This window comes from Protobothrops mucrosquamatus, unplaced genomic scaffold (assembly GCF_001527695.2).
Source record: "Protobothrops mucrosquamatus isolate PMUCROS unplaced genomic scaffold, P.Mucros_1.0 scaffold319, whole genome shotgun sequence".
Taxonomy (NCBI): Eukaryota; Metazoa; Chordata; class Lepidosauria; order Squamata; family Viperidae; genus Protobothrops; species Protobothrops mucrosquamatus.
The window spans coordinates 149,672-174,705 of NW_015386658.1; the positions used below are offsets into that span (position 1 = coordinate 149,672).

A 25,034-nucleotide genomic window follows, 5' to 3' on the forward strand; every position below is an offset into this window, starting at 1 on the left:
AAGCTATGAATCATGTCTAATTCCATGTAATTTTATTTAGCTTTTAGCTTTTTCCTCCCTCATTATGTTTTTTGGTTCCTTTTCTGACCTAGTTGGAAAACAATAGATTAATTCTTATAGACTCTGTTTTCTTTAAAATGGGGAATTCATTGAGAATGCCCTGAGGAGTGATATGTATCATAACAATAGCAATAATGAATTGATGGAAGGAAAACTCCATTGAGTATTGCTCCTGTGCAAGTGCCATTAATTTTAATGAGATCTGTTGGTAGCAACATCTGGTGGTGTGCCCTCAAATGTTGACAGAATACCAACACTTTCAAATGTATTTGATTTTCATGACACAGACTGCATTTCTTAGGTTGCACTATATGATCTCTCTTTTATTTTATTATCCCTCCCTTCTTTCTACACATATACACAAACACACAGTATTTAATTAAAGAACCTCTTTGAGCCTTCTTTTGTTTTTATATTTCTAGAGGAAATTTAACTTTTCAAGGTTAACATTTTGTGTTTATTGTGCATAGGCTATTTTGTGATGCAGTTGCAAAGGGGAGACAAACTATTCTTTGTTAGTAGGTGACAGAAAGTCTGAGAATACCTTTTACATGTTATTTTTATTTCCTTTCATTTAAGGTTCTTCATTTAATCCATCATGCGTTTGTAATGGAAAATACTGTGGACTTAAATTGGTGGAATTTAACACTTGTTGATTATGGTGATATTAGAATAGAGGTCAGCATCCTCTGTAAGTATCCCGTTCAATCAAATTGAAACCTTAAAACATTTTTTTGCATGTGATGAGAGTAAAATTGTATTTTTCATCAATTACTTAATAATTCCAATTACTGTCCTCTCTAATAATTCTCGAGACTGGTAATTAGTGTAGATTTTTTCAAAACAGTGTTTTTCTTAATTTTCAGTAATTCATTAAACAGAACTTAAGAAGCAGTTGAAGCATTCCTAACTAATACAGAATGCTTATTGCAAGCATCTATGTCAACAGAATCAATAAGATAACTTTAATTTTGTACAATAAAAGGCAAGTCAGAAAAAGAATTTGTTAAAATTTATTTTTATTAAGCTTTTTTAGTACAAAATCCAAAGGAAAAAAGGAACAAAAAGAAGGAATTATACAGCAAAAGACAAATTAAAATGAAAGAAAGAAAGAAAGAAAGAAAAAGAAAGAAAGAAAGAAAGAAAGAAAGAAAGAAAGAAAGAAAGAAAGAAAGAAAGAAAGAAAGAAAGAAAGAAAGAAAGAAAGAAAGAAAGAAAGAAAGAAAGAAAGAAAGAAAGAAAGAGAAAGAAAGAAAGAAAGAAAGAGTTGATATAGAAGCCATTTGTTTTGGAAATTTCACAGACCATAGAGCAGGGGTGTGTCAAACTGCCGGCCCATGGGCCGGATGTTTCATGCTGAAACCTTGCCCACCCCATTGCTGGCAATGGGGAAAAAGTCATGATACGTTGCAACACGTCACGTGACGTTGCAAGTTTGACACCCCTGCCATAGAGTTATTTGTTTGATTATGACATCACACACAGCTTATCATTTTGGTTTCATTGTGTTTTGCTGTGGATTCTGCTGAAATTATGCCATAATCTAAAGTAAGGTAAGATCAAAATGCTATTTTGTACATGATTTCCACCCACCCACCCACCCACCCACATCTTTGAGTAAGGTTTCACTTTCAAATCTTTGACCTTGCTGCTGGTCATTCTCTTCTCTTTCTTTTCACCTTTCCCAGCATTAGAATGTTTTCTAGAGAACTGTATCTTTGCATCTGTCCAAAGCAGGATAATTGGGGCTTGGTCATTTTTGCCTCTCTTTTTTTGCCTCATTTTTAGCTTACTGATCTGTGAATAGGTTTTGCATGAATGCAATGAAATGTTCTGAAATTCCTATTTTTCTAAGTACATTTCCCAGCTTGACATGATACATACAATTGACACAATTTCTGTAATCAGAATTTTTGGTATTCCCTGGCTGTTTATTTATTTAAGAAATTAATGTGGCTGCCCACAATAAAATTAATGCTACAAATTATATATATTATAACCATAGAAAGCAAAATATGAAATACAAATTGGCATTTTCTCAGTTATCCAGCAGGCATTAGTAATAATGTCTCATGTTCCTAGCCTTTCTTAAAGCCAGCTTGAACATCTGGCATTTCCCTTTTCATGTAGGGCTCTAATCTGCATCGAATGGTCTTTAGCATTATTTTGCTAGTATATGAAATTAATGTTGGTATTGGTATGTAAGTTAACTTCTCCCACTGTTATTCTCTAGATTTGCTGGTACAGTATGGATAAAACCTTTACAGATCCTTGCTGTGACTCTGTTTATTAGTTTATAGTATAAAATACAAAAATACAAAAACAAATAGTAGGAAAAATAATGGAGGGAAAAGGGAAGGGAAGAATGTAGAAAAAAAGGGAAAAAGAAATAAAAGACATTGACTTCCAACTCCCTTTGGTGCAGTTAAATGAGATAGTAACATCAAACCTCAACCTTTTACTTTTACATAATAGTATAAACTAGCCATTTCTGGATAAACAGATCTATTTAATTGGTAAAATCCAAAATCAAAGACCAGAAGTGGTTTCCAAGTAGAAACAAAAGTAGTTATATTTTTTTCTTTTACCAAAGCAGTCAATTTAGCCATTCTGCTAACTCCATCAACTTTTGCAGCCATTCCTCCATTGTGGGGATTGAGGTGTCCTTCCATTTTTGTACATAAAGTAATCTTGCTGCCATTTTTCATTAAACTCAAAAGAAAAGTTTCTGGTTTTATTTTATATTCAGTTTAAGAATCTTCTGTATTAGACTATTAATCCTACTCCAATATTTCTTTGCTTTATCATAGATCCTTTTGTTGCTTGCCAGATTTCTGTTGTCCTGTAATTTGTTTGGATTTTGTTTTATGCAATGTATGGATGTATGGTTATAAACAATTGACAGTTTAATAGTAGTGTACCAGATCGCCTGTTTTATAGAAGTAAGTGTTACTCTATTAATTATTAGAATCCTGCAGCAATTTAAAATAAAACCAAAGTATTAAATTAAAAATTTAAACGTAAATTTTAAATTTCACAATGGTATGTTTTTTAAAACCTTTTTGAATAAACGAACAACAGATCCTTTTAAATCCAAAACCCTAGACAGCCATAGAAAGAGTTCAGTGTTAAACTGCTCCCAGATGAGCCTGTGGGATATATTCTGTAGACTAACACTTGATATTCCACCTAAAGGACTTTTGCAGTTTCTGTACAGTTTTCTACACAAGAGTAATTTGATTTCTGTGAGTGTTTCCAAAGACTAGCCTGGCTGTCAAGTTCTCAGTCAAGTAAAATTTCTGGACTAGATGTAAAGAAAGTTATACATACATTGCAATAATTCGGCTTGAAGATTACCCATGTGTTTGCCCACCATGTTCAGGTCATCCATTTTGCCTTTTCACAAGAGGAATCAAAGTATCTCTCCTCCATAGCTGGTTGCAAGCTATGGAGAAAAGAAATCTCAGTCTTTCAAAACCAAGTTTGAATATTTGTCACTTGTCTTCCTCTAGTAAACCATTGGCAGAGAAGGCTTTTTTTGAATAAAGTTATTGGTGGCATCACTACCTAGTTGGCTGTTCTCAGGAGTTATGGGAGGGCATAAAAGGAGTGTTTGGGGCCCAGTCTGTGTACATTCATGTGCCCCCATTGCACAGTCAAAGCTAGTAAGACAACTTCTGGTTGTTGCCTCAGTTTAGAGGGCAACTCCACACAGGGTAGATTTTTCCTGAAGATGTTCTCCAGCTGTTTCATGGAGATACTGGAAAGCACTGGAAAGAGAAATTCTGAAAAATATTTCCTATTTCAAAGAGCCCATTCTGTAAAGTCTCATTTGAAATCTATATGACAAAGAAGATTGAAATCACTGCAAAACAATGCCTTCTATTTGTGAAATAATGTGGAAGTTTATCATTGCAAAGAACAAAAGCTGTTGTTGAGAAGAAGAAACAATAGGATCACATTCCCAGCATTAAACTCCAAGCTAAGATATCCATCAACAAGGCAATGACAACCCTATAATTCCATTCTGAAGTTTGTGTTATGCTTCTTCAGCATATAGTTGGTTAACAACAGTATTTATTAATGTGCTATAGGAACCATAGGCATGAGTATAGTGTGAATATTTGGTTTATGAACTGCAAAATGAAATCATACAGCCTTATAACAGCTATATTAGATCATTACTCATGCTCTTAGATATAAAACTACATGAAACATGATTCTCATTCTTCATTTATATTAACCTTCATTCACCATGTGTTAGTGCAGCATAATCTCATTTGATATCAGTATCCTAATGAACTCAAACAGGTTTTTTGGCTCAGTAAAATTTAGAATTTTGACAGTCTGAAGGTCTTTTCTAATCATGCATGAAGAAGTTTAGCTTATTGTTGTCAAGTTAAATTTCCTTTGGTCGCATTACATACATAGGTTTTTTTCCTGTTTATAATATATTCCTAATGATGTCTTTAGACACACACAGCCCAATTTTATTTGAAGGTGAGTGATTTCACCCTGCATTTTTGCTTGATTGTTTTGAAATGACAGTGATGCCTTTGTCCTTTGTGCCTTTCTGGGTTTTTTTTCTAGATGGGCACATAAAGTTCAGTTCATCATCATCATCCTGTCTCATACATTTAGGATGTGTTTTGTCAGAACAGCAAAAACCTCAAGCTGAATGATTTCATACCTAGGATCACAGCATGCTAAATCATGCCTTACCTCAGTAAATCAGGCAGATTATAAAAGTATTAAATTAATAATAAGAAAACCAGCTCATCGTTGCTTTCTTCACTCTTTTAATATATTTTACACACTTCATATATTTGCTAACCCTTTCCTTGCTGCATTAACTGAAATGATAATGCAATACTGGGATTCATAAAATCACAGTGCTAGGGTTTCCTTTCCAACCTACATATGTTTAGTATTTCTTTTACTTACTTGGCTAGAAATGCCTGTAAAATACACGACCTACCAAAATCTCAGGCCTTTATTTCTCTCTGGCTACACAAGGGGCATAGAAAGATAAGGAAGCCAACCTCCTGCCCAAGAAGCTGCTTCATCAAGGCATTGCCTCTTCCTCATGCAAAATATTCCCCACCTCTCAGCCAGTCCCCATTCTGTCTACCTGAGATGGAAGGGGAGAGAATAAGAGAGAATAATAAGAGAATTCCATTGGCTTGGCTGAGGGCAATAGTGATGGGACTCCTTCTCTGTTCCATTTGTCACAAGAAGGCCAACAATATGTTACTATATTACTGGCTATATGGCTATATTATTCTTATTAAAGCATTATAGCTGCATTAAATTGGGTTGTAGTAACAACCAATTCTTGACTTATATTGCTTCAACCAAATACTGTTTTATCTTAAGTAAGCTGCTCTGGGACTTTTTGTGCTGAAGTAAATAAATACTGGTCTATCGTTTAGCATGGTTTATTAGCTATTTCATCAATACATGTATTTGTTAAGTTAGTTAGTGTATGGTGATGTTACATCAGCCAGGAGACTACAGTGCTAATACAAAGAAGTTGTTTGGCTGCCAACGATTCCTAGCTTGTTCAATACATGATCCCATACTTATCCAGAGTGCACCACAAGGGGCAAACTAGCTATACACTCAAAAGGCTTGATAGTGTTCTGCAGGGATTTCTGGGGCTTTTCCCACCCCCAATCTCATCTCACATTTGGGCATCGCATTCAAGCAGGTCCGGCACCAGTTGAAGTCATGCTGCTGCTCAAAGCACTGGTTTTTTTCCCCACTGAAATGGTACCTATTTATCTATTTGCCTGTAACATGCTTTTGAACTGCTAGGTTGGCAGAAGCTGAGTCAAGTGAAGAGAGCTCTCTCCGTCATGCGGAGCTAGGACTTGTACTGCCAGAATACAAACTTTCTCCAGCTTTCTTAAATCAGTGAGTCACTGCGCCTCTAATCATCAAGAAATGATAAGAAACTATAAAATGTCACACCTACTCTGTAATGTATAGAAAGCTATTATGGGGCATTTCCATTCTTTTGCTTCTAATGCTATTCAAGCAATTTTTTCCTGTGGCAATTTGTATCCATTAGGATATAAGAACAGCCTTTCTGGATCAGTCCAAAGTCCATTTCAGTCCAGCATTTTGTTTCTAAGAGAAGCTAGCATTCAGTCTTCAAGATTAATAGCCCATAACAGACCTATCCTAAACTGACCATCATGATTGTGTGTTATATTTACATATTCCAAATGTTAATTATATGCTGTGTGAAGAAGGGCTCTTTTGTGTATTCTAAATATCTTTCCAATAATCTTCATTTGATGGCATGCTGGCCCAACCCCAAAGTAACAGTCTTTACTATTAATAGCTCTTGATAGAATCAGCTTCATGATTTTATCCAAACCCCCTTTAAAGCCATCAAGTTAATGGCCATTTCCTCAACACTTGCTCTAATGAAGTCCACAGATTTTATGTTCTTTGAAGTACTTGCTTTTGTGTGTTCTAAATCTCTTTCCATTTAATTTCATAGGCTGACTCTCCTCTTAGTATTTGAGAGGAGGAAAACTTCTCCTTCCAATAAATGCATGATTTTATATGCCTTGAACATGTCACATTCATTTCCCCCCCCCCAATTTTGGAAGCCCACATCTGCACTTGTTCCAGCTCTGTTAATCCCTTTTCGAGTGTGACATACACTGTAGTTCAGACGCATCATAAATTGGGATAATTGCATTACAAATGCTGGCATTACAAAAAGTTTTTATTATACAGACTTGGCTTGTCCCAAAACATTCCCAGTGCTTAACAAAACTAAATCCCTTTTTCTGGTATGAATTCATGCACTAAGATTTGTGAGCTTTTTCTTTTAACCTGAATCAGTCAAGTATCATTTTTTGAGAAATTTATCTTGGAAGTCCTGGAGTTCAATCTAATATCTAAATTTAGCTTCTAGGATTGCTTGACTATATTTCCCAGTGTGATTTATGCCAACCTTCTTCTCAACTCAACCTGGCTTCCTCCTCAGGACTATCTAGCAGTTTAACTAGTGAGTCTCTATTAATTTTATGCATGTATCACCCAACCCATCTGTGTTTCTAATGACTAGTCACCTGCATATAGAAACTCTCTGGTTCCTGGATTAGTATCTTCCATATAAGATTTTATCACTCAAGGATTGGTTCTCCCATATTCTCCTTTCCCAAGACCTTACTTTTCCTTGATAGCAAGGAAGTTGTCATCTGTTGATTGAGAAGAATCTATCATGTCCTATCATTTTTTGGCTGTCTAGGCAAGTCCAGTTCAACTATCTTCATTTCATAGGAATGGAGGTGTTATGTGACAATAAGGAACTATTGTATTGGCACAAATATGAGGGAAATTCAGAAATAAACCTCTGTTTGGTTATCAATAACAGACACTTGCAGATACAGAACTTTTTATTATACACATTAGAAAACTACAACATTACATTACTTTTTGACATATTCGCCATTCAAATTGAGGCATTTGTCATAACGTCTTACAAGGTTTGAAATTCCTTAGTAGTAGTTGCTCAATGCCAAATCTGGGGTATGGGGGGGTGATCAAAAACATCCCATCAGAATTGCTGCAAAAGTTCTTGGGTGCATCTAGTGGTGTGCAGGTGAGCATTATCATGAACAAACACAACGGAAGTCAACATGCCCCAACACTTGTTATGGATGGCTCGCCTGAGTTATTGTAACATTTCACAGTAGACTTCGGAACTGATGGTCAAACCATGCTCCATGAACTTCACTAGCAGCACTCCTTTGGCATCTTCACATTTGGTGGGATTTTCTATGGCACCACTTCCTGTATGGTGTTGGTTCATGATAACACTCACTCACACACCACTAGACACTAGATGCACCCAAGAACTTTTGAAGCAGTTCCGTTGGGATGTTTTTGATCACACACCCCCACCCCCATAGCCCAGATTTGGCACCAAGCAACTACTACTAAGGAATTTCAAACCTTGTAAGGTGTTATGACAAGTCCTCAATTTGAATGGCGATTATGTCAAAAAGTAATGTAATGTTGTAGTTTTCTAATGTGCATAATAAAAGTTCTGTATCTGTAAGCATCTGTTATTAATAATCAAATAGATGTTTATTTTCGAATTGCCTTCGTATTTAGTACAAGGTGGCCTGGGACTTGTTATTGGTAATGATATATTGACAATTTTATTTTTCTCCTATTTACTTGCTCTCAGTTTTGGTCTATGATTGTAATAGATTGTTGTTGTTACCAGTCTAAAAGGTAGTGCTTATTTTATATTTTAAAGAGTTTGGAGCCCTGGCTTTCTTATCCAATATATAAACTCATTTGATTCTTAGTTTCTTGAGATGGTTGGTCATGGTGCTGATTCCCTGGTATCTATTTGCCATCTATTGAATTTGAGGAATTACAATTAACTTTCAATCATTCTACTTGTATCATTTTTAATATAGTAAAATTATCTGAATATTCTACTTTTTAAACTTTTAAACCAACTCTTTGTTTGTTTTTCTAAAGGATTGATTGGTTGAGAAAGCAAATATTGAGTTCTCCAGAACTTTTTATTAAGTAAGTGATTACAAAAATAGGGAATACAGAAAAATGAAGAAATCAAAATCAACCAGTGTTTTAAGTCAGAGGTCCCCAACATTTTGGGCACCAGGGACCAGTTCCATGGAGAAAGTTTTTTCCATGGATTGGAGAGTGCGTGGCTTTGTATGCTGCCTGCATCCCACAGATGGGGCTTTGCTTGTTTGTGCGGACCGATTGCTGGCATGCCATTGCTCGGTACCAGTCCACGGACTAGGGGTTGGGGACCCCTGTTTTAAGTCATAAAACTTAAAGATTGCATCTTTAAATCAGAGATTTTTGTACACTGAATTTATTCAACAGTAATGTGTGTTGAGGTTTCCAGAACAGGAACAGCAGACTAATGATATCTTTGTGAAAGAGTCAATGACAGTGGTGAAGAACAAAGAGCTGGTGACTAGACCAGGTCTTTGGAGCCTTTCCAGACTAGGAAAAGATAGGAAATTGGCCATATGTACTCCAGATAGCTGTTCCTCATGCCAAGTCTGCAGGGCAATGGTCTCCTGCAGGTTTGAGCATGTCTTGTCCGGGTTTCAAACTCTCTCACATTCAGTTGCTAGATGAAAATAGCAATTTACTCAAGACTGAGTAGATAATAGCAGACATCTAAATCAAAACAGACTCTCTGGGAAAGAAAGTTTGCCTGAGTAATTTCAATTGCAGTTGGGACATGCAGAAGAGAAATCAAATACAGTCCTAAGTTTAGATAGCTAGGTCAGGTTTATCAGCTAATCCAGAGGTCAGGGAATCACGAGTAGAATCACTGGAACAATATACCACAGCAAGAAATCGGGTTATTGTTTCCAACAAAAAATATGGGTCAGGGCTGCCTCTTAAATCAGGTTGCAGTCAGCTATCTTTAATTAAGAGAGTTACTCCTTGGTCAGCAAGGAGTCTAACAACTTGGAGGCTATACATAAGCATCTGAGTACTCTAGTCTAGCTCAGTGTTTCTCAACCTTGACAATTTTAAGGCATGTGGACTTCAACTGGCTGGCTGTGGAATTCAACTGGCTGGCTGTGGAATTCTGGGAGTTGAAGTCCACATGCCTTAAAATTGTCAAGGTTGAGAAACACTGGTCTAGCTGATCTGATGGTGCCAAGGTTTGATCAGCCTCAGGTGATTCCTAGCTTGGTGTCTTTGAGGGTGATATTTCACTGGTTTAGCTGGAATAGTTTCTTAAGAGTCCTGAGCCATGACAGAGTGTTGGAAGATGGCAAGAATAGCCATCTTGTTCTCATCTGCAGTTAGTACCTTTTAACGGATACTTAGGTTTGCTAACCTCAGTTGCTAACCACTTTTGGAAATTGTTCATTAACTACTTCTTAGCTATTAGTTTGAAAATGCCAGGTGAGTTTGCCTTTAATCCTGAACTAAAGAATTTAAAGAATCTGAAATAAATAGTAAAAAAGCTAAGATTTTGATGTTAGAAAGTTATAAATGGAAAGTTATAAATAAAATATCCTGATTTATTTTGAATATTGAACATTTTGCAATGGATCCTGTTTTGATTTTTGCAAGACATAACTAATGTAAATAATTTCATTATTTTAAAAACTGGACACTAAAGAGAACTAAACATTTTAGTAGAGGAAAAGAATACAAAATTTTGAAAGCCTGTCCGAGTTTCTCTCCGGCCAGAATCAAAACAGAGTTATTTGGAGTTTCTTTCAATAATTTCCTAGGACTGAGTTATTTTTCCATTTTGTAATGGCTCAAACATCCCTTCATCAGTATTATGTCTTCATTCCTTTACAGTACTCTTAATTGAATAATTAGAAACTAGGAACACTAAGCCACACAACTGATAACTATAAAATGTTGGTTGTGCAAATGCTACACCTGTGTTTTTAATTGAATTTTAATGATTTTTTTTCTCACTAATATGAATTGCAACCAGCCTGCTTTCCATAGAAGACCTATATATTGTGTGGGTCTGAAGGAATGCTGAGAAGATATCTGCAGATCTCTCACATTCTGGATATAAACTGTTTCAGTTCTTTCCCTTGGGATGGTGCTATAAGCCATTGCAGGCCAAAACAACTAGAGACAGGGACAGTTTTCCCCCTTGTGCCATCACTGTACTGAACACCTAATTCTCATAGTGCTGTCTAATGTCTATGTGTATTTACCCATATAGTAGGGCTGTATATTATTTATCATTATATTTCTCATTCCCCCCTCTATTGGTATTATTATGATGATTATCATTATTATGTTGATTTGCACGTACACTGAGAGTTTTTCCACCAGAGACAAATTCCTAATCACACTTGGCCAAATAAAGCATTCAATTCAATTCAATTAACTATCTATTACTCTAAGTTAAGAACCTTCTGTACGATTGTTTTCCTTGACAAATATCTTCATACAAACAAGTTTTTGTTAATCTGTTCCAAACATCCATTAAATTTTCAAGGCCAAGAAATTATGCATTGGATATGATTCTGGTATGTCTGTTACCATAAGAAGTTGTAACGGAGAGATTTTCTATAAAAGCCAGCTATCCATTTCTTTCTCCTAAATGGTTCCTTTTTCAAAAGTTGTTAGTTATGCAAAACATATGATTAAGGTTGGTGCCATGAAAAATGCCAATTAAATGGGATATGCAGATTACAAATCAGAATTAACTAATTAAGCTACGATACATTCTTTCCATTAGTAGTAGCCATGTAATCGAGAAGAAAGACAAGGATGAAATATATGCAAATTGTAGAAGCAGACTTTGGGATAGAGGTGCAATGTAGCATTCCTACTTTAATAATTAAGGACAATAAATTAATAGGTGCCATATGTAATTTAAACAGAAGTGTCTGTTATTAGGTATTCCAGGGTATAATTAATCACTTGCAGCTGCATGTTTTGGAGCCATGATGATGTACAGTAGCATTTCATTAAAAACTCACTTAGTAAACATGGGTCAGATTGTCGTCGTTTCTAAGGGAATCAGAAGCTAAACACATGCTGTTTCATTTCATTGGTTTGTTGCATCAATATGCAAAGTGAGGTAAAATTGGAATCTACCTTGCCTAATTACTTCATGTGCTGCCATTTCTGAAACCCCTGGTTTCTGCTTGACAGCAGAATTGCACACATGGATGAGAGGAAGTACAGTGCTCAGTTCTTGTGTTTGGAGAATGGTCTTCTGAAACTGGATGCAAAGCAATGTTCTTGCAGAAGATTTTTAAATAACTACTCAATGTGCTAAGAGATGTGTGTATTACTTTTCCAACTAGGAGTTTATTTTACGGATGAGATATCACAAACTAGTAAAAACAAATAAAGTATTTGTAATAATATAGCTGAACTTTATGTATCTGTACAGTACTTGCAAAATACAATGAAATGTGTGTTCAATAGCATGCACTCAGAATGCACAACACAAGTTCTACCATGCATACGATTAGCCTTAAAATAAATCTTATATCACTTCTCTGTTTGCCTCTGTCAGTCACCAAAGCATTCCAAAACCTGGCCTCCTCATCACTAGATAAAGTACTTGAGAGAAAATATTTGGAAAGCCTGCTGTGCTTCATCATCCCATCAAAGGCCTCACTGATGGTGGCTCCTAAGAATTTTCCCAGAACATTAAAAAAAACAATCCTATCTCTTTCAGATTCCAGGTATGTCTGGGATAAATATTGTGAGGTCATATTTCATGACAGTAGGGTAATTTTCAATTACTCCTAATCCTTCCAATATAAAGGTTATATCCATCCTGTCTTGAAATTTGGCTTGGGCTATGATTTGTATGTTCCCAAATTGAGACTGTCCCATGATTATGATGAAGGCAATTTAATCTTGAGTTGATCCTGCCCGATTAAATGTTGGAGTTCCCTCAGAATCCTAGAGTTTTTCAACACTGCATTAGCTCAGTTAGAAGAGTAGCACATAGGAAGCATTCAGTAATTTAGTGATTTCCATCTATTATTTCACCAGGATTATGTGGAAGTAATAGTTTCTTTGAGTCCTTGTAAGCTTCTGCATTTGTCATCAGTATCTGTATCTAACTACTTTGCCTCTTATCAACTGCTTTTTCAATTGCCTTTGATGTTTCCAAGTATCAGAGTATTCTCTAGTAATTCTTGCCTTCTCATTCTGGGTCAAAAATATTGAAACATTAACTTCATCATTAGTGCTTATTGCAATTAGTTTGATTTTACTGGATTTAGTACAGGTAGGGTGGCAGCTCTGTGATTAAACGAAGCAGAGGCAAAGTGCGAAATCACGTGATCATGACTGCGTTTTCTTTTATCCTACTCCCTTGCCCTTTGGAATGCTTACTACAACGCTGGTATAATTGGCAAGAAAGGAATTAATGACTTTACGAATGAAGTAGAATATAAGTGTACCAGGATAATGTTGCAGGATCTAATCTGGATCAGTCATTGGGACTAGAGATTTAGTCTTTCAAGCTTTTAGACTTGAGCTGGAGCCCATCCTCAGGAAATTTCTGTTTAGCAGAGTGTGTGGCTTTATTAATGACTTTAATTGGAGAAGAAAGGATTGCAAAAAAGAAAGCAAACACCCAATGGGGAATACATATTGAAAGGAATGCAGTGACACAGTTGTGTGCCTGCTTACTCTCTTGTAATCCCTGCCTCTTCACTCTCTACTCTGCAGGGCAGGAAAAAGTGAGTCAGGTACAGGAAGATTGCCTACAGAGATTACTTGTTTGTTTGTTTTTTCCCCCCCTCCTTCTTGTTAAAGCAATCTGCTCTTTTTTCTTCCTGTGTAAACTATAGTAGCCATTTTGAAATTTCCAAGTTTGTATTTTTATCCATACAAATCCTCTATTTTTTTATTTATGCATAATTTATTTTCTTGCTTTTGATATAAAAAAACCAACAAAGCCACTTGTCTGGAAACTTAAAAATGTAATCCAGGCGGCATTGAACCAACTTTGCATAAATTATATATGTATACTTGTTTATTTCAGGTTTATGAAGTTTGTAAAAGTACATAGAACATACAGGTATTTTTTCCTGAATTAACAGAATTGAACACCTTGCTTTTCCCCCCACACATTTTTACTTATATTAGAACACCAGTTTAACAAACCTAGATTATAGGAAAGGATCCCATTCAATAAGCAACACCTTTATTTTTTAGACTAAAAATATTAATTTTATGGCAGAGACCATATTACTTCTTGATTTCATAGAGCTTTTCTTATCCCAATGAGTCTCGGCGGTGCCATATTAAATGAAAAACTGATAATTACAGAAATGAAAAAGGATTTCTGTTTCATCAGTTGCAGTTTTTATTCAGCACTGTGTATAATGGGGGTAGGGGGAAACAAAAAATACATTCAGGGGATATCCAAAGCTGGTTTAATAGAAAAGGCATTTCAAGAAAGAAAATGTGTCACATATTTTATTATGATTGCTATGTCCAATCCTTATAATTTTGAGAGATGGTTAAGCCTCATCAGACCAATTGAGGCAAGAAGTGGTAACAAGTGTTCTGGGAGGGCAATATATTGTGTTTCACCATATCAGAATGTCAATATTAGAAACAACTATATTGACTTACAGTGCACTGCACATTTGCAGTTTGATTGCTATACACTGTGGAATTAATGGGTAAAAATCTGGCTATATCAAAATCTGTAACTAAAGTAAATCCCATATTTTCCTATGGATCATAAATAACCTAATAATTTGGCACATTTCTCTCCAATTTGTGTGCTCTGTTCCTGCAACCATATGCTAGGTGCCACAATGCCTGTCCCTTTGTGAATAATTGTTTGTCTTACACTATCTCTCCCTTTGTGAAAAATTGTTTGCTTTACACTGTAGCCTTAAGCTAAACTTGCATTTATTAAGCCTTTTAAATATGCAATTGCTAATTTAAATTAGAGCAACAAACAAACTGGAAAAGCTCCTCTCATTTAGAATATTTATTATGTTGTATTTTAGTTGTTAAACAACTCTCATTTCTTTGTCCCATTAACTAAATGACCACATATATCTATTTCTCAGCTTGAATTCAAGGTGATGGATGTAGTGGTACTATAGCCCTCATTTTGCATTACATAGTCATTTTTAAAAGCCGAGACTTAAGCCTGGTGTTTGTAAAGTAATTGTTGCTGATCAGATTTATGGAAATGGAAGATACACGCATAAGGTTCTTGTTTAGTTCTACAAACCTCTTAAAGAAGTTACTTTACACAATAGCTATTTGGATCCTATTCCCAGTGAAAAATAGTAATAACAGGATATATATTTCCTCTACATTTTCTGAGTGCTGGTTAATCTGTTTTCTTGAATAATTAAAAAAAAAGCTCAGTTCTGAACTTTTTAAGCTACATATCTATATAGCGAAACATAATTTCAAAAATTAACAGAGATGGCCATAGCAATTTGTGTTTTGGCCACCCTGCATGTTAACATATTTTGTAGCTGTTTCTGAATAGTTTCAACAACATCATCTCCATGATTCTCTATACAGTTTATGATCAGAGCTGTATAGTTCTGCCTTATGCATTTATTGATAAAAGAGAAATAAAAATAGATTTACAAGGTAAGTTATTCAATGTACAAAACAATATGCATATGTGCACTATAGTCCAATCCTTTCCCTAAAGTCATCTTTCTATCATTCTGGGAATAAGCATGAAAAATAGTATGATTCAACTCTACATTATTTTAGGAATCGTGGAGGACTGGTGTGATGCGGTTAAGTTTAAGATGTGGATTAGAACCAAAGGGCCAAGTTTAATTCTCCCTCAGTACAAATTCACATTATGATCACCTACCACATAGTTATTCATTCTTTATCAGTTAAATATTGGCATCTTTGTCAGTTCATGCTGATACTGAAAAAGACTGAAAACAAATTTCTGATTTAGCAAACCAGGAAATAAATTAGGATCTGAAATGAAAGTTATAGAGTTGATGAGATTGCTTTAATTTTATCTTATTGTCAATCAATATAACTTTCTTAAAAGTAAAGCTGAGTAAACAGAAAGCATCTTGCTTTTGGTTGAAGTGATGCTCTTAAGAACCTGATTAATCTGTAATGCCCTTTACACTTCAAACTCTTAATGTTTGATCCCATTTGAGTCTTTTATCCATTAATTCTTTAGAAATCGGTATGTAGATATGATACATTGTATGCCTTTGGTGTTTTCTCTAGCGAAGAACAAATGAGAAGGTAGAAACCAAATGGTTCATGTTCATTCTTCTTTACTTGCAGCTTTATAAAACTTTATGAACTAAACCTAATCATGGATAATTAAGTGCTTCTCTCTAACTGATGAAATTTGTTAGTAGAAGCAGAAAAGAACAGTTTTCTTTCTCCCATAGCTCTCTGTTTTCCTAAAATCTATTCCAGAGAATCGAGAGAACTTCAGAAGAAGGTTTTGGAAAAGCAGTCACCCAAAATGTGGAAACTAGGCACATATCTGCCTAGTGTTTAGGTGCCCTTAGAAGGGTCAACTACTCACTAACAAGCTAAATCAGTATTCAAACAAGAATCTGTTCTGAAACAAAAAGTGATCTGCAAATGGGAGCAATGTTTCTTGAGAGATGAAGGCATATTGCAAAGTCAAGTTATTTTACCACTTGGATAATACTATGGTTATGGGCTCCTATTGCTGCTGTGTTTTTCTGAGTTCACGAATTGCTTTTGAACAGACAAAAGTGATTTTAAGCTAAAATCACTTCTCATTTTTAATTGTAGAATTTTTCATCTTTCTTCACGTTGGAAATAGCTTTAACAAAAAGAACAACAAAATCAGTAAGAAAAACAATTAACAGCAACCTTTTCCCAGAAGAGAATTAGGCACATAGCCCCATAGCACCTTTTTTAAAATGGTCTTCTCTCTTAAATTGCACTGGATGGAGAGATTTATTTACCCTTTTATTTATTTATCTTTTGCTCCTGTGACACTCAAAGGAAATATGTTTGTTACGCTACAATTACTTGGAAAGGAGCATAAAGAGAAATAGAATATTGAAATACTGTCATAACCTTATGGGTAAATTAGATGTCACAATGATGGGCCGAAATGCTTATGTAGATTAGTCTGTGTTTCTCCTTACAATTGTATTACAGTAGCAACATCTATTGTAAATATGATTGCTTTTTTCGGATTCATTTCTAAGGTCCATTTTTCATACTGTGTTAAAAATAGAACATGTCCAAGTTATTTACACATCCTCTTTTTGTGCATTTAGACCAGAAACAAATTATTTTAAATACCCCAAATGTAAAAGACGATATGTATGAAATTATGCATTTGTCGGATTTGTAGAGCCATGAATCTACATAGTGTCAGGTTTGTAGCAAAAATCCACAAATAAAAAGTCCATGATAGCCATATAATATTAAAATATCCGTAATAAACAATTTGAAATAATAAAAATATCATTAGTAAACCATATAATATCCATGACAATTCTCTATCTAATTTTAGGACTTGTGTGAAGAGCAGATCATAATTAGGTTATATTTATGCAGAAATATTGAACATTTAAAAGAATTCACAAACTTTATAAAGTACCATGAAAAGTTTTAGCTAGTTGTGCAAGAGGGAGGAGGAAAATGGTAATTGTATTCTCTTTTATTATTACCTGCTATGCTCCATTCCTATCCATATTTTTAGCTAATCGAAGTATAATTGTGCAATTCCCCAAACTACTAAACAAGAAAACAAGTAATATAACTAACAGCTTTCAAGACTATTGTTTGAGGCTTGAATATCAGTTTATATCAATTGACATGTACAGATTATAGCATTATTTGTGTGCTTTTTGTTCTGGGCCCAATTTTTTTCTTTGCATTTTTTTACTGGTTACCCTGGTTTAATATTCTATCGAACATGTGTGCCATGGGGTAAGTCACAATATTGAAGAAAAGGATTAAAAGAGTAAATGGGAAACACAAGGATTTCATAACACAGTAACTTACCATTTTGAATTTCTTGTTCCAAACATGTCAGGTCCCCAAATCCTTGTTTTCCCTGCATATGTATTCTTGTTTGGGGCCTGCCATTCTGCTGGGGGGCGGTTTGCTTTCGCTTGGGATAACTTTCGCTTTCTACTTTTCCTCTCCCGCCTGTATCCACTTGAGAAAAGAATGTGTCTCCTTTATCAGGGAGACAGTTATGGAGAAACAAAATTGGAGAAGACCTTGAGATGCATGCCAACTGTGCCAGTTACCCAAACATTATGCCACCTGTGGATTGGCTGGATTTCAAATGGACACTATGACTTTGGTGGGAGGAGGAAGAGTGCTAGTTTAACTATACTGTTTAAGCGGGATTTTCCTCAGATCTCGCCTTGACTTCCCTACTGTCACTAACCCCTAATAAAAGTTCCTTTTGAGACAATGCCTGTTTCAAGAGTTCTGCTTTCTTGGGTGGTTAGCTGAGGTGGGTCCTTTTAGTCATGAAAAAATTAGTCCCCCAAATTGATAAAAGCCTTTCAGTGTACAGCACAATATACTCCTTGATGCAGATGAAAGATTGTTTTTGGCTGAAATATTTCAAACTCTATTAATGGAAATTTTAAAATGATTTGTGTATGAATGTCATGATGCTGATATATTTTATTTGCAGACCTAAGGGCCAAAGGAATATTTTGCTATCCATTCCAGTAATTGCATCCTTGTATTGTCTTCTTGGCTCGATAATTGCTAATTCCATTTTTAAACAGGGTAGTTTCACTTTATGCCTCCAGAATACAAATGACTAGATCAGCAGGAAGAAGCAGATGGATGAATGTTACTAAAGAATCTTGTTGTCTTTTTATTAACTTAACTAATTATTGATTTTACCTGCAACTTATCAAAGCAAGTACATCCATAACTTCAGCTGAATGCTGTCAGATAGAGTGATTTTTAATACTTTGTAAAATAAGACTGCAGTTCATTATTGGATAAATCCCAGTATGCTTGATCTATAATGCAAACATAAAGATTACCTTTTGTGCTGTTTACTAGAATAATGGAGAAATACAGTATCCAGTAAAATGAAAGAGGCATGGTTAGACCCTTTGGTTTTAAATATCACAGTAAGCCCTTGTTTTATGCTTGTATACTGCTTCTTATTCTAGCATATATATGGAAGCTTTAGGGAGAGGTTCAGACATGCTGGATTCCATTTTGGTTAACTATATCCCCTATTTCATTATGCAGAATCCAACATATTATGGTTGGTCTTGATTATAATTTGAAAGAAACCATACCTCAAATTCTAGGTTTTATTGTTTCAACAAACCATCATTACAATTTTGTTCAATGGAGACATTTGAGTCATTGGATTATTGATTGAATGAATGAAATAGAAGCTTATCTTTTGTATCAATCCGGATGTTGATTTAGGATAAAATTCCACTTTTTTCTCTTTAATGGCTATGGATATTCACCTCGTAATTAATATATACATGTTTTTTCCTCTCAAAATGATTAATTTAAGTATTAACAGCTAGAGCAGTTTTGTGTATGAAAACTGATAAAATATTTTCAGCACATTTAAAAAATGTGCACGGTCAACAAAATAATTTTCATCTGTGTCTTTTAATTGTGTTGTTTTTCTAGTATCCTGCTCCAACTGAATGCTAATTATGAAATCATAAAATCACAGATACAGCTTTCAGTCCCCTGAGTAGCAGGTAAACAAGCTACAAAAATAATGAGAGTCAGTGATAGCTTTGCCATTTTTAATACCTTTTTAATAAATAATTCAATAGCAAGTCTCATGCATATCAATAATTGACCCATTGTTAAATGGATCATAGCATTAATTCATCTTGTGGTTATCAGCACTAAAGGACGAACAAAAATCATGGAACAAAACGGCTAACTACTTTTTGTTCAGGATTAAATATAATGACTTCCTTTAAAAATCGACTTCCAAATTTCTCTGATCTAGAAGATTCAAGATGCTCAGAAATGGATTTTTGACATCACCTCAGCTTAACTTTCCTGGCACATTTCCAAACAACCAGTAGGCTTTAGCCATTCAGTTTTTTAAAATTCCTAAGTAAAATTTCTATGCCCATGGACAGCTATATGGTGGCAGGATTTTTTTTAAAAAAAATAAAGATTACACTGTGTGTAATCCTGTTGTGGTTATTGTTGTTTAATTTGGAGAATCTTTTACAAATTCAAATTAGTTGGAGTTGGCAGGCTGTTGGGCATCAGCAACAGTGCCTATGGGCATCAGATTGCCTAATTTAGTGCTGTTATTCTCAAGGCTTCATTCAATTGGATACAAATAATTGTTCATTTTAAAGGGATAAGCATAAAGTCTGCTAGTATCAACGTTTTTGCTTTACTTTAAGTCTTGTATGCTTAGGTAGATGGGAAACAAGCTAAACCCAACATGGTTTAGATAGAGTTTGGATTTAGTTAAACCCTGGTTTATGCTGACAATTTTTAAAGTATGAACCAAGCCATTCAAAGCTGAGGCTTTTAGAAGGATTCTTATTTGATTTTGCTAGGCCAGATATTAAGATAGATATACCTATAGAGAAAGTTTTCAGTATGAACCTGCTTTTTGTGCTCAAGCCCAAAGCATGAAGAATACTTAATGCCATTAAGTGAAATGAAACTATTAGAAAATAAACAAGCCTCAGTTTTATTTCTGGTTGAAGAGTTTTATTTAGCTTTTAATCTAAACCAGTTCCTTTGCTATCTGTGTTCTTTATCTTTATTGGCACAATAACAGCAGTGCCTGCAGAACAAACATCAGAACCTCTGGGGAAACCTTGAATATGAATAGGAATTGGGATCAGATAGACAGTTTTATGACTTCTACCCTTTACAGAAACCTAGGCAGGAATCTAAATGTGGTTACCCATGAATACCCAGAGAGAACCTTAAGACGGTTGAGCTCTTTTCTAATAGCAACATCTTACAGCAGTTTTCCCATTGAAAAGAGAAGAAAAGAAAAGGATAGTCTGTAGCTATATTTTTCTTTAATTGATTTTTATTTCCCTTATGTTGTCACATACAGCATTAGCTTTAGTTTAGGAACAATGAGCACAAGTTTCTGCATGTTTCTCTGGAGTAACAACACAGTTGGAAACATGACACACCAATGGTTTTGTATCACAATAAGGATGTATTTTCCATAGCATAAGATTTAATCTTACTGTGAACCAAGTTTGTGTGCGTGTACCCCCAATAGATGGTATCACAACAATAAGACAAGATTCGTATGCCAGTGTTGTCCACATGTCTTCTCTAGAAATAATGTTTCAGTATTTTTTTTAATGTCACTCCACAGGATTAGGTTCATATACTTGCTTCTTTTCAACTATGTTATATACCATTATTTGTCAGCAATTCCCTACTGCATTCTAGATGAAAAGAATGCATATTCTCTGTGCAAAGCAAAAATCAAACAAACAACATTAACAAAAACCAAGCACAAATTGGATATGAGAAATGTAATATCCAGAAACTGATGAGGGAATAAGGTCATAAGGACGCTTTATTACTGACCTCAAGGTGGCAGCCTAGAACTGAAAAATTGAAAAAAAAAAAAGGCTATCTTTATGAAACTGCTCAATGAACATTCATCAAAATATTTGACATTGTTTCTTATGGATTAAGTAGAGGGATCCCCCCCCATATAGTACTTTTTTACCATCTCATCAATAATTAGCATAGTAGAAGCTATTTTGGTGAATGGCCATTGACAGGAGGATAATTCTCATTAACTGTGTTTGTTTGTTTGTATTTATTTCCTTCGTTGTTCCTAGTGTTCTCCTTTGATCATGATTACATGTATACTGTACTGCATGAAGCCAATGAAGTGGAATAGAAGCCTGAACTGATACATTAAGCTGTGCCTTCCAGATCTGTTCTACTGTAACTTGTAACCATACTTCATGTGTATTTTGAAATGGGAGATTGAAGCATCTGAGAAACATTAGGTTTAGGCAGGCATCTGAACAGGTTAAATGTGACACTTTTTAATTTATCTTCCCATATCATTTATAATCCCCATTAAGATGATGGCAGTGGTTAAGGCACATTAAAGGTGGAAATTACCAAAAGGACTCGGTATACCATTGTTGGTGCACTTAGCATGTTGTAACTGGATCATGAAAAAAACATTCCTCTTCATGCTTCACCCCTTGAAGAATATATAAATCATTAACAAATTCAATTCTGAAAATCTTTGTAGCAATTAAAAATTGCTATTCTATTTCAGTATTAAGGCCATATGTTCAGAGAAACAGTGAGAAGAAAATGGTATGCAAGGGGTTTTTTTGGGTAACGTGCAATGTATATTAAGGACAAGCTAGATAGAATAACACGATATCTCATAAAATGAGAACCACTCAGTTCTCAAGGTGGTATTTTTTTAAACCAGTCCTTAATTCAAGAAAGGACAACACTTGGCCTCAATTGTTGCTGATCAAAAATGCCCTGCATCCTTCACCCCTCACAGCTGGCTAGGGCTTTACAAATTGTAGCTCTACAACATCAGGGGTTCTTAAACCTTGGCAACTTTAAGACTTGTGGACTTCAACTCCCAGAATTCCTCAGCCAGCTTTGCTGGCTGAGGAATTCTGGGAATTGAAGTCCACAAGTCTTAAAGTTACCAAGGTTGAGAACTCCTGTAAGTGGGTTGTTCTAAGCTTACAGCTGCCTTCCCTGTGTTACTTCAGTGGCATGTATCCTAACTAGCACTTAAGCTGATGGTGCCAATTTTGATAGATTCTATATAGATATAAATATCCTTTGCTGCAACCACTGAGCACAGTACCTGGATAACTCTTAAACCTAATGCACTCTGTATAGTCATCTAACGTGCAGAGATATGGCAATTCAATTGCCAGTTTGAACTCTGTAGAATAACATCTGGCTATCTACAGTACATCTGATAAATCCCCAATAGAAGTTTCCATTTTACTCAGATTTGGATTTTCTCCCTCCTCGCTTAGGCAGTATTAATTAATCTAAAACAATGGACTATTTAGTATGTAAGACTTTGTAAAGTGTCATGTCTTCCAACAATATGTGCTGTCACCTGCTTATTACAATATGACAACATTGGCAGAATTGGGCAAGAAGTGGGCTAGCATGGTAAAATGGGACTGAGCGCATTTTTTTACGTTAGAGCAAATGGAAATTGAGGGTTTGTGGAGAACAGGTAGCATTTGTTCTTTTGTTGGATGATGGCAAAGATTCTATGGCATTTGAGGAAACACAGGATTTCCATGTACTATTGGAACGATGCCCAGAATATCTGCCATGCTTAATTTTGAAAAGATTTCCAGTCACACAGTAAACAATATCATTCACTAATCCAATAAATCCAACAAAATGCAATTTCTGCCCAATCCTTGGAATTATCATTCACCTAATCCATTAAGTCTCTGACAAATTGGTAAAATTGTCCGAGTTAAACAAAACGTTAGCCTAATTCATGGGACTGGCAGTGCCAGTGAAAGCAGAAGAGAAAGTGGTTCATTGGCCAGGAACTGGAATATCTGTAAAAATAAAAAGTACTTTTTTAAAAAAACAAAGGCGAGTTCCAGAGATTAGAGGAGTAGTGCTTGAGAGCCCTTCATCATTCTTCTAGAATTGGAACACCATGTGGAAAGAGAGAAAGGCATCAATGACATAGAATTGTTCAATGATTTAGGGCAGGATTTGTTCATTACCAAGATTTAAGAGGGGGTGTATTGAACAAGGAAGCTTCAGAGGATTCAGTTTTATGAAATTAAAATTCCCTGCAAACTTGAACGTAGTTGCTGTCATACCAAAAATAAAGTGTATTTATAGTTGCACTTCCTTTTGTTTGTACTTATGAGTGGGACATTGATGCAGACTTGCTTGGAAAAGTTGCAGGAGGGGACTTTTGAATAATTCAAATTGGTTGGAAGAATATTTAGTCAGAAGGTTTTACTTTAGGAGTCATTTGCTTAGTCAAGCTATTTTCCAAGGCGCCTGAAGGCAGGACAAGAAGCAACGGGTGGAAACTAATCAAGGAGAGAAGCAACTTAGAACTAAGGAGAAACTTCCTGACAATTAGAACAATTAACCAATGGAACAACCTGCCTCCAGAAGCGGTGAATGCTCCAACACTGGAAGTTTTTAAGAAGAGACTGGACAATCATTTGTCCGAAATGGTATAGGGTTTCCTGCCTGAGCAGGGGGTTGGACTAGATGACCTCCAAGGTCCCTTCCAACTTATTATTATTATTATTATTATTATTATTATTATTATTATTATTATTATTATTATTATTATTATTATTATTATGTTTTCCTGGATTTATCTCTGTCGCTCAAAGCCTAATTTACCTTTAGGATTTAACCTTCCCTTGTATTCTTAATTTGTGCCATGTATCTTAGGGATACAGGAAGCTACTTTATACTGGATCAGTCCTTTGGTCCATCTGATCCTGGCAGTTTTACCTGCAGATGCCATGGACTGAAACTGATTCCTTCTGCATGAATAGCATAAGCACTACCGTGAGCTATAATCACATGTCCCTAGTGACAAATTTGATCTTGAAGTTGAATTTCCATCTTCCATGTTCTGTTTACCCATTTTAGCAACAAGGTTGTTTCTTTAGATTGCCTATAATTGTAGTATAAGACTCAGCTCTTTTATTAAACACAGGAGATATGGTGAAATCTAAAGCTGAGAACACAATTACTGTATCTATTGGCTACACATATCAGTTGGATGACATGTGATTAAGCAACAATAGGGAATCCTAATGATCCCCAGTGAGACTCGTGATCTTACATTGTTCTCATTTTCTGCTTTGCAAAGTAGAGATGACAAGCTAACATGAATTAAGACAAGGCTAATTACCATTCTTAGAGAGACAGATTTAAAAATTATTTTCATGTTAACCTAAGAACCTAACAGTGGGCTAAGCCGCAAATATCCAGGGGCAAGAACATTCCGCTCCAGCTCCCCAGCCATGGAGCTGCTTTTTACAAACCTGTTCTGCAATGATCTCAAATAATTTCCTTCGTTGATAGTCATTTTCTTCACAACTTTCCACAACTCAGGAGGCAGTTTCATTGGTAGCAGTATTGAGCTGGAAGAAAACAGGGGGCACAAGGAAGAAAGTGTAGTGCTTGATCTCTCCACTTCAAACAGTGATACAACTTCAGCCTTCTGGCACTTCACACATTGATTTTTATATTCATTGGATGGACTACAAATACTGGTTTGTTAACTGTCTCTGGCAGAGCAGAGGTTTTTTTTTATTCCAAACCAACAAATTCTCTTTGCAGAAGCTTTGCATCTAATATATAGACTGGCATAACGGTGCTGTACGTGACTTATACCGCTGCAGTTGAAATGCTGTTTTATTTATAGGACAAATGGTTGCATACCAACAACAATAATAATATTTATCTGGTATTAGAGGTTTCTAAACAGGTCCCAAAGTTAT

The 25,034-nt window shown here is 35.3% G+C and overlaps 1 protein-coding gene across 1 annotated transcript in view; it reads left to right on the plus strand.

The window, feature by feature from the left end:
* Positions 1–736: 736 nt before the first annotated feature.
* Positions 737–25,034, plus strand: part of LOC107286731 (histone-lysine N-methyltransferase SMYD3) — a 145,510-nt gene continuing 121,212 nt past the window's right edge. Inside the window, exon 1 of the mRNA XM_015815146.1 lies at positions 737–751. The gene's annotated coding sequence lies outside the window, so the exon portion shown is untranslated. The remainder of the gene's footprint in view (positions 752–25,034) is intronic.